Raw genomic sequence first — 9735 nt, 5'->3', positions numbered from 1 at the left:
AATTTGTTGGGGCATTTGCTTAAGTATTTTCTCAAATTCATATTTAGTGTAATACATACACACCCAATTTATAATGTCCCACACAGTGTTGACTCATCACATATCTATAATATCTACATAAAATACATATACATGCATAAATGTATAGATGTATATATGTTTGTATGTATATATGTATATGTGTGTGTTTATATATGTATAAGTACATGTATAATCATATACCCATGTTTGCCTCATGCTGTAGATGACACCTTCTCATCCAGTGAGATCTATCCAACATACTGCACTGTTCATGTGCTCCTGTCTATAAAGTATTAGTGCATATATTGCAAAGACCCTGTGCTAAATGGTACTCTACCTTATTTCCTGAGTTCTAGAACGCATATTATTTACATTGCTGTAGATGTTCTTTCCACTACTTACTTTGTGTTGAGTAGTTTTGACCCATAATTGTATAACAAAAAAAAAAAATCAAAAAGTGTGTATCTGATACGTATTCCACAAAATGGTGGTGAGAGTGGTAAGTAGTATCTATGATGAAATTAAGAAAATGACCAAGGAAAGATCATGAAACACTGAGTGAAGGTCTTCTGAACTTCATAAACATCACCGAAAGTTGGGAGAACAACCAGCAAAGGCAGATTATCAGTGTTGATGGTCGGGAGAGATGTCCTCCAAGGAACCCACACAGAAGTAATCTAGCACTTCAGGAGAAATGTCATTGAATTATACCAGGTGTGCTAAATCTAAAAGTTTTCTGGAGACATGGTATTTTTTGGAAAGTAATAATAAAAATACAATTCTTTGAGGGACAGGAGATGTTTAAGAAACTGGTTAAATCACATGAGGCATATCAATGTGTGAAGAGATGGACCACATGTGGTGAAATAGTAAAAGAATAAAAAAGGATACAAACTATGTCCAAACAGAGAAAATAAATATTAAGCTCACCTAAGTTTAAATCTCATCTCTCGAGGGAGTTGAGAGGCATAAAATGGCAGCAAACAGTGGTAAATCAGTCAATAAAGATTCATCTCACCTCCCCAACAATGTTTGGCTAAGTGGTTAGTGAATGAATCTACAAGCAGTTCAGGTGACCCAAGAAAAATGAACCTCTATCTAGAAAGTGACCAACCTTGTTTTCCAAATGATAGGAAGAATGCTACAAAAAATTACACTAGCAAGAAGATTCCAAGCTCAGTATACACTTTTGATATTGAAAAATAAGAATTCAAACATTTCATAGCTAAGTTATACCTTTAATTAGAAGACAATGGGTTTCTTAAAATGACTTATTTAGGGGAAAACTTCATGGGGATCCAAAACAGATCTGCACATCATTTTGTATGCCTTTTTTCTAGGCTCACCTTACATGAAATGAGTCTCTGGCACTCAATCAAATTGATTCTTAGAAAATAAAACTTTGCTTCCAAATGTTGGATTTGTCTCCAATTTTTTTTATTTTTATATTTTCTACAAATATTTCACCCCTTTCATTTTTAGAGAGAAAAATATGTGAATTCTACCTACCCTTCACTACCAGCCCAGCCTTTCCTATACACACATATTTAGGGGAAAGAAAAGTTACAAAAATTGTAAGAAAATCCTTGTCACAGCAAATTAAACAAGAGTGTTTAACCTCTGTCTAACATTTGACCTTTTCTAGTGAGTCATCAGCAGTTTGGGGGCTGAAGTGGTAAGCAAAGAGGCAGCAGAAGAAGGAAGGAGCCAGAAAAAGTGACAGATTCATTCTCTTGGCAGTTAGCGGGCTCACTATGACAGCTGGAGATAGTGCCGTCAATAAGACGCAGTCCCTGTCATCACAGAACTTCATTCTAAAAGTAGAAAACTAAAAAAATGGGGGACTGGGGTTGTGGCTCAGTGGCAGAGCACTTGCCTAGCATGTGTGAGGTACTGGGTTCGATTCTCAGCACCACATATAAATAAATTAAATAAATAAAGGTCCATCAACGACTAAAAAAAAATTAAAAGAAAGAAAATTAATAGATGGATAATAATAAAACAAATACAATTTGGGCCTATGATAAAAGAAATGAATGAGGACTAAGGAATAAAACAGCTGCTGTGTGTAATGGCCATGGAGACCAACTTTAGACAGAATACCCAAGGTGAAATGAGCCAGGGGAAGAGAACACAAGCATTTCCTCATGGACAACAATGGGCATAACTGGTGGAAGGAGGGTGAGGAGCAAGGGAGGATTCTCAACAGACCAGCAGTGACTGGTTTGCCTCTTGCAAAGATCATGCTGTTTGATTTACAAAGAATGTGCTGAAAAAGTCCAAGAGCAAGAGTGGAGGGGCCATTGCAAGAGTCTTGGTGAGAAGAGTGGTTATCTAGGACCAGCATGGGGAAGGGAAGCTGGAGGGAAGTGACAAGATGTGACTTGCTGGTAGGATATGTGTGAGGATGCAAGAAAAGGGAAGAATTGACAAGGACTCCCAAATCCAATCTTGAGCATTTGGGCAGCCAGTGGTGATAAGTACTGAGATTATAAGGCTGAAGACTGCAGAACTGTTTGGGGAGAAAGGATAGGGTGATTGAAATTGAGAATTTCATTTAATGGTCTTTTTATGGATTGACCCTGCATTTATTGTGTCAGAAACGTCAATAAGCAGAAATCACCTACCAATAACCTTATTGCTGGTCCTGTTTCAGTCACAAAATATCTGCCTTATAAAATGAGGAGATTACAAAACTAAATACAGTATTATTCTTCTAAGCCTAGCAGAATCGTAACCATGTGAGAACACAGTGAGTTCCACCCAACGCATAGCACGTTATGAGGTTCTCAAAGGAAAGTACTGAATATGTGTAGAAGGCTCATTAATTTAGTGTCCAGGAATGTGTTGTTGAATGCAGAAGTGCTAAAAATAAAAGTAGAAAACTGAAAGTAGTATCACGGCTTCCTCCCCATAAAAGCTTTCTCTAACTGGTTAAGCAGCGGCTCTTGCTCCTGTTCATGAATCCTGACCTAGTTTATAAGAGTTTATAAGCATCAAAACAAGGACTTTGACAAAACTCACAGTCTGAAGTTTTTATTGCCCTGTTTGGAGAAAAGACCATCATATTTAGGGATGAGATGCCCCTAATTTTCCTTGAATTTCTTTTGCCATTGAAATTGAGAAGACACCTGCAGGTCGTACGTGGATTTCTTTAATTCAGGTTCCTGTCCACAGGACAAATTATTAACTGTACCACTGTCTCAACCATATATGAGATTACTCACACAAAACTAAACATGGGCCTTTGTGCCATATCAGTTGTTCCTCTGTGTGGAGATCTCAATGTTTTTATATGAAATAGTGTATGGAGTAATAGATAGTGCCCAGACTTGATTGTCTACTGGTACGTTAATCAACCTGTCTTCAGAATTTGAAGTGATGAGATATGTAATTTGTTCTTGAGTATCTGTACTCAAGCGAATGAGAATGAGATTTGCCAGTCACATCAATTCTAGGAACATTAAGTGAATGTGTATCATGTGCCTGAAACTAGGCTAGGAGCCACAGATATGGAATTAATATTATGTATGGTGTTTTCATAAATTGCTACAAACTCCCTCACCTAATTTTAAGAGTAGCTAATATTTATTGGATACTTTGTGTGTTCCACTAAGTGTTGTAAAGGTATCATATGTTAAACAGTTTTAAGGATTAACGCAGAACCAGTTGCTTTACACATAAATTTTCTCACATGCAAGGGATAGAATAACCAACTTGTCCCAATTTGCCTGAGACTTTTTTAAAATTAAGGTAAAATTCATATAACATAAAGTTAACCATTTTAAAGTAGCTGATTCAGTAGCATTTAGTACATTTACAATGTTGCTCAATCACAACTTCTAGCTAGTTTCAAAATTCATTACTCTCAAGATATCTACCCCATTAAGCATGAACTATTTCTACCTCCTCCAATTGCTGTCAATCACCAATCTGTCTTCTATCTCTATGGATTTACCTATTCTGAATATTTTGTATAAATCCAATCACCCAGATATTTCGTGTATGGCTTCTTTCACATAGCTTATTGCATTTAATGTACACAATTTTTATGACTAAACAATTCCACTGAATGTATGAACCACTTTTGTTTATTCATTGTCTATAGAATGTCATTGGGTTGTTTCTACCTTTTGGTTATCATTAATACTGCTTCCATGAAAAATCATGTGCACATATTTGAGTATCTGTTTTTCCATTCTTTGGGGTATATTCCTAGGAGTAGAATTGTTGGGTTACATTCTAATTCTAAAATTAACTATTTAAGGAGCCACTTAACTCTTTTCTACAGTAACTAAACCCTTTAACATCACTACCAGCAATGTACAAAGATTTTTTTTCACATCCTTGCCAACAACTATGATCCTCCTCTTTTTTTCTCTTTTATTTACAGCCATTCTAGTGGATGTGAAGTGTAATATCTTTGTGATTTTGAGTTTCATTTCCTTAATGCCTAATGATAGCATCTTTTAAGATGCTTACTGGCTATTTGTTTAATATCCTTTAGGGAAATGTCTGCTCATGTACTTTGCCCATGTTTTACTTAGGTTGTTTGTCCTTGTTGGTGAGATGTGAGGATTTTGTTCATATTGTGAATACTAAACCCTTATTAAATTATATTATTTGCAGATATTTTCTTCCTTTACTTAAATAATATCATAATAATATCCTCTGATGAACACAACACTTAAATTTTGATGAAACCAAATTTATCTATTTTTCCTTTGTTTATATTTTTTGGTACCACATATAAAAATCCATTGTTAAATCTAAGGTCACAAAAATTTAGAACTATGCTTCCTTCTAAGAGTTGTATAGTTCTAATTCTTATATATTAGATTGTTGTTCCACATTGCATTAATTTTTGTGTACAGTGGGATAAAACTTCTTTCTCTTGAATGTAGATATCCAGTTGTATCAGCAGAAGATATAACACTTTAGATTAAGTTTTATATCAGTATTCATATCATATAAGGAATTTATAATTTATAACTAATAAATTTATAATTTGCCAGCTCCTAGGGGAAAGGAAAACAGTATAAAGTTCTGTTTGGCATTTAGCACAATATATGTCAATTACTTATATAGTATGTAATAAACTGTATTGTTATAATGATAATGATGATTCCTCCCTTTAGCTCACAGTCCTCACCACTGGCCACATTAGAATCCCCTGACGACTTTTAAAAAATGGTAATTCCTGGGCATCGCTCCCATGCAACTGAATCAAAACCTCTAGGCATGCATCCCAAGAATCATAAGTTTTTAAATATAGAGCTAGTATGAGGAAAATTGTTATCCTAATTATTATCCTTTAGTTTGTGTTTGTATTAGTATGCTTGGGATGTCATATCAAATGCCATAGAGTGAAGAAGAGAAATTTTCTTCTCATTTTTCTAGAAACTGGGAAGTCTAATATGAAGGTACCAGTCAAATTAGTTTCAATGACTCCTAACCTGAAGATGACCACATTCTTCCTGTGCCCTCACATGGCAGAGAGAAGGGGAGAGAGACAGCACAGCACATGAGTAAGTGCTGGTGTCTCTTCGAGTAAGGACACTAATTGTCCCACTTTATTAACTCATTTAACCTTATCTATTTCCATAGAGGTCCTGTCTCTAAAAATAATTACATTAGGGGTTACTGTTTCAACATATGAATTGGGGAAAGACACCATTCTATCTATAGCAATGTTATGGATACTTTCAGGCATCTAAGAAAAACTTTGGATTTCTCTTCCCACTTAAAATGTTACCTGTACTTGCATGAAAATATTTTGTACAATTTCAAGAAGGTGTGCATCCCAGGTATAGATTGTGAACTTCTCAATGGCAGAGACTATGTTTTTTTTTATCTTTGCTTATATTTAGTATGAACTTCTCCATTGTCTGCCTCCATTTCAAGAAATGAAAGTTTTAGTTAGTCCTGGCATAAAGACAGACAAACAGTCTGTGGAAAGAAGCCAACAATAATAATGCTTAATGAACTTTGTATAAAATAGTTCCTGAGATCATCTAGATATAATTATTTTACAACTTCTTTTAGGCATTTGGTAGCTCCCCACAGGCAATGTACTAATAGGAAATTGTTTGCCTCTTTTATAGAAGTTTTTCCCCTAGATCCTAGTTTTGACATTCAAATTATGACAGTCCAGGCACAAACCTCTACATCTATGGACAACTGATTTTCAAGGAAGATGCTGAGATATGAAGCAGGGAAGGAACAGTCTCTCCAGTGAATGTTGCTATGACACTTGGATAATCACATACAAGTGAATGCAGCTGTCCCTTTAAAAACACTCTATATTTCTCATATAAAGTTTAGGCTTGAAGATTTAGTCATCCATACCACAATCACCTATGGCAACAGCAGAAATGAACCACGATGTAAATATAATGGTATGTACTACAAAAAGCTAATGGTAATTAAAATATCTTCTAGTCAGTTAAAAGAAAGAATATTTTTTCAGAGATTGAAATGTTGTCTGCTTGGAAATGCTAAGAGAAATTTGGAGGTTTAACTGGGTTCTTTGAAAAATATCATGCCAATAGAGAATGAGTTCCTTATGCAAAGAAATAGTTACAAATGAAAACGTGAAAAATAAAATTTTATTTTTTCAGCAAATAAACAAAAAGTGAAATTGAAGGGCAAAGATTCCTATAGATAGAATTAAAAGCAAATTATAGGGAAGTTTTATCAAGTACTTAAAATCTCCAATCTCTAAAGATTCTCAAGTTTGCTGAATAAGTACTTGGAACCTGTATTTTTAGTAGCAATTTTCCTTCACCACCAACTATTTTCTATGAATATTTCTTCCAAAGCTAGTGGTGAGTTTCTAGATTCCCTTGTCCCTGTATATGACCTGCATTATGTAATACGGAAAAAGAAAACAACAATATCAATGCTTTGTGGGCTTTACATAAAGTAGTTCCTGAGATCACCTAGATATTAGTATTAGTATTAGTATTTTTTATTGTTATTTTACAACTTCTCTTGGGCATTTTGTAGTTTCCCACAGGCAAAGTACTAGCAGGAATTTATGTTGACTTTTAATAGTAGCTTCTCCCCTAGATAGTGTTTTGGACATTTAAATTACTGTTCACACTTCAAGTCATATAAAAATGGAGAGGGGAGCTGTAGAAATACAACTACAGAAGGTGACACTACTGGCTAAAACATTACAACATTGAATTCTCTGGAGGTTTTAAATATGGCTTCTTGCTATGTAAAACGATAATGATGTATTAGGGTTAGTTTCAAGACCACCAGGTTACACAATATACCCTGAATGGTTTTCTCTATATGTAGAATATAAACACACACAAACGTTTCATTTGACTTTATTTCTAGTTGTGAGGCTGTTTGAGTTAGAATCCTAGCCCCACCACTCACTTGTTATGTAACCCTGTGACGCTTCCCTTTTCTTCCTGTGGACACTTATTTAACCTCAGTGGAATGGGCTTGATAATCATCTCTACCCTATTTCTGAGGTTTCTATGAAGATTAAGTGAGTTAATTCATGTAGAGCACTTGTAACAGTGTTGGGCACAAATATTAACCATATTTCCAAGAAAACAGTAAAAAATTACAATTCTTTCTTCAATTCACTTGTGTACAGAAGTTATTGCTTTTGAAAGCATTGGCTGCTATGGTTTCTAATCTTAGCACAGGCATGCAAAGTTCATGGCTTTATAGGGTTCTGAATTTTTCAAAAAGACCACTAGTTTATACTTTAACTTATTAAGTCAGTAACTCAAAATCACTGCCCTCTAACTTCCCTGGATGTGTCTACAAAATGCCTCACTGGTCTGTGTCCAGCTCTAGGGAACAGATGTTAAAGTGAAAAAATAACACCATAGCAATTTACCCTAATTAGCACCTTTGTGAGTAAACTGAACAAGAAGATTGAACAGTCCTAGAAACCAAAATACCCTCCCATCTGTAGGCGACCCTCTCAGCTCAGCAGCATGAGTCACTAGCAAGCAAAGATAATTCCTCTCTGCTCTCCTGTGAATAAATGGGGCCCTCAGTCTGTAAGGCTATAAATCTGACCTCTTTTAAAAGCATTTTAATCATTCTCCATTTTTAAAAGCTGATGTTTCCATATCATCTTTCTTCTTTCTTTTCTACTTTCTCCCTTCACAAACACAAAGGGAGATAACTGTACTATTTACAGTATGACTGACTCAGCAATTCCACTATTTTTATGAGCACCTATCAGGAACAGCATAAAAAATATTACCAAATTAAGAGCTAACAAGGTTATCTCTAGGACAAAAAAGAAAGGTGGGGAGCAGGAGAGAGAATAATCTTGTTTTATCATCCAATCAAAATCAAATGACATCAAGTAATGATTTTTTTTTTTTTTGGTGTTCTAACATGAAGTCCATCATTCATTAGGGCTATTTTTTAGAACTTACCATTTAGCATGCTCTGATACCATTAATTCTAGTATCATGAGAACAAGCTTCAGCATCTTAACTCTTTCATTTGTATACTATGATTTTTATATGATTCAGTTCCATGTCAATCTGAAGAGCAGGAGCCCAATACAAGTGTCACCATATCAGAGAACTGCAACATTTTTCTCTCTATTGTAAAGATGAATTTTTTCTTAAAATAAATTTATTCTAATCCAACTTAAAACATACAGCCATTATCACAGATTCCTGGGAATGAAAGGAAAACCTAGAGGTTCTCCTCCAGTCTAGGCTAGATCAGTTTTAGAAACAATTAAGTAGAAGGTTTTCAAATCAGGTCATAGGATTTTCTAAGAAAGGAAAGTTTATAACATATCCCAATAAATTCTTTTCCATTTTGACTATTCAGGGTGTGACTATGCAGTAATGAGTTGTATTTCCATAAGCCACTTGAAAAATCTCTCATTTCATAGTCATATTTCACAAAGGGAATTTCTCAGGTTATACACCTAATATCTTACTTTTCACATAATTTTCTACAAGATGTTTAAATAAAATTTTAATGAGCTCACTGTCTATTATTTAACCTCTTCCTTATTTTCTTTTAGTACATTTCAACAAATTATGTAAACTTTATCTTGAAAAACTTATTTGTTTTGAATTAAGAAATTTATTCAATCTGCTTTTTTGCTACACCATGAACATAATAGATATTAAAAAATCCATATTCATTCTCTGATGTAGCAAACACTCATAGGGTGGAGGATGGTTAGTCCAAGGTCAAGAATAGCTGGAATATTTTACTGAAGAAATACTAACTGAATCAATCCCATTAGGAATTAAGTAGGAATGCAGGTTTAGTAAATCCCAACAGTTTTATAGCTTATTAGATGAACATTCCTTTTCAAAAGAACTCATAAACATTTTGCGTTACAAAGAATGCTTCTCTTGCTAAATTTCCTTCATGTACTCCTTAAGAGCAATGTGGTTTTGTTTAGTATGTAGTTATCTACCAGGCCCTGTACTCAGGGATACAGGTACAAAGATGAATAAAACAAGATCTGTATCTAGCAGAAGCTGGTATCTTTCAGGAAACACCAACACAACAGCATTTCTGGGAAAGTTTCCAAGTACCGTGAGGGTCTCTGCAGGGCTACAGGAGAACAGAGATGGAAAGTCAGGGAAGGCTTCCTGAAGGAGTTGTTGTAACGAACCAGATTTTTTATTTTGTTTTTAAGGAAATAGTCTGCACAAGAGAAACTTCTAAAAATAGTGTTCCTGGCCAAGATTCTAG

This window comes from Urocitellus parryii, chromosome 5, assembly GCF_045843805.1.
Source record: "Urocitellus parryii isolate mUroPar1 chromosome 5, mUroPar1.hap1, whole genome shotgun sequence".
Lineage (NCBI taxonomy): Eukaryota > Metazoa > Chordata > Mammalia > Rodentia > Sciuridae > Urocitellus > Urocitellus parryii.
The sequence above is the reverse complement of the archived record's forward strand: the minus strand, read 5'-3'. Positions refer to the sequence as shown.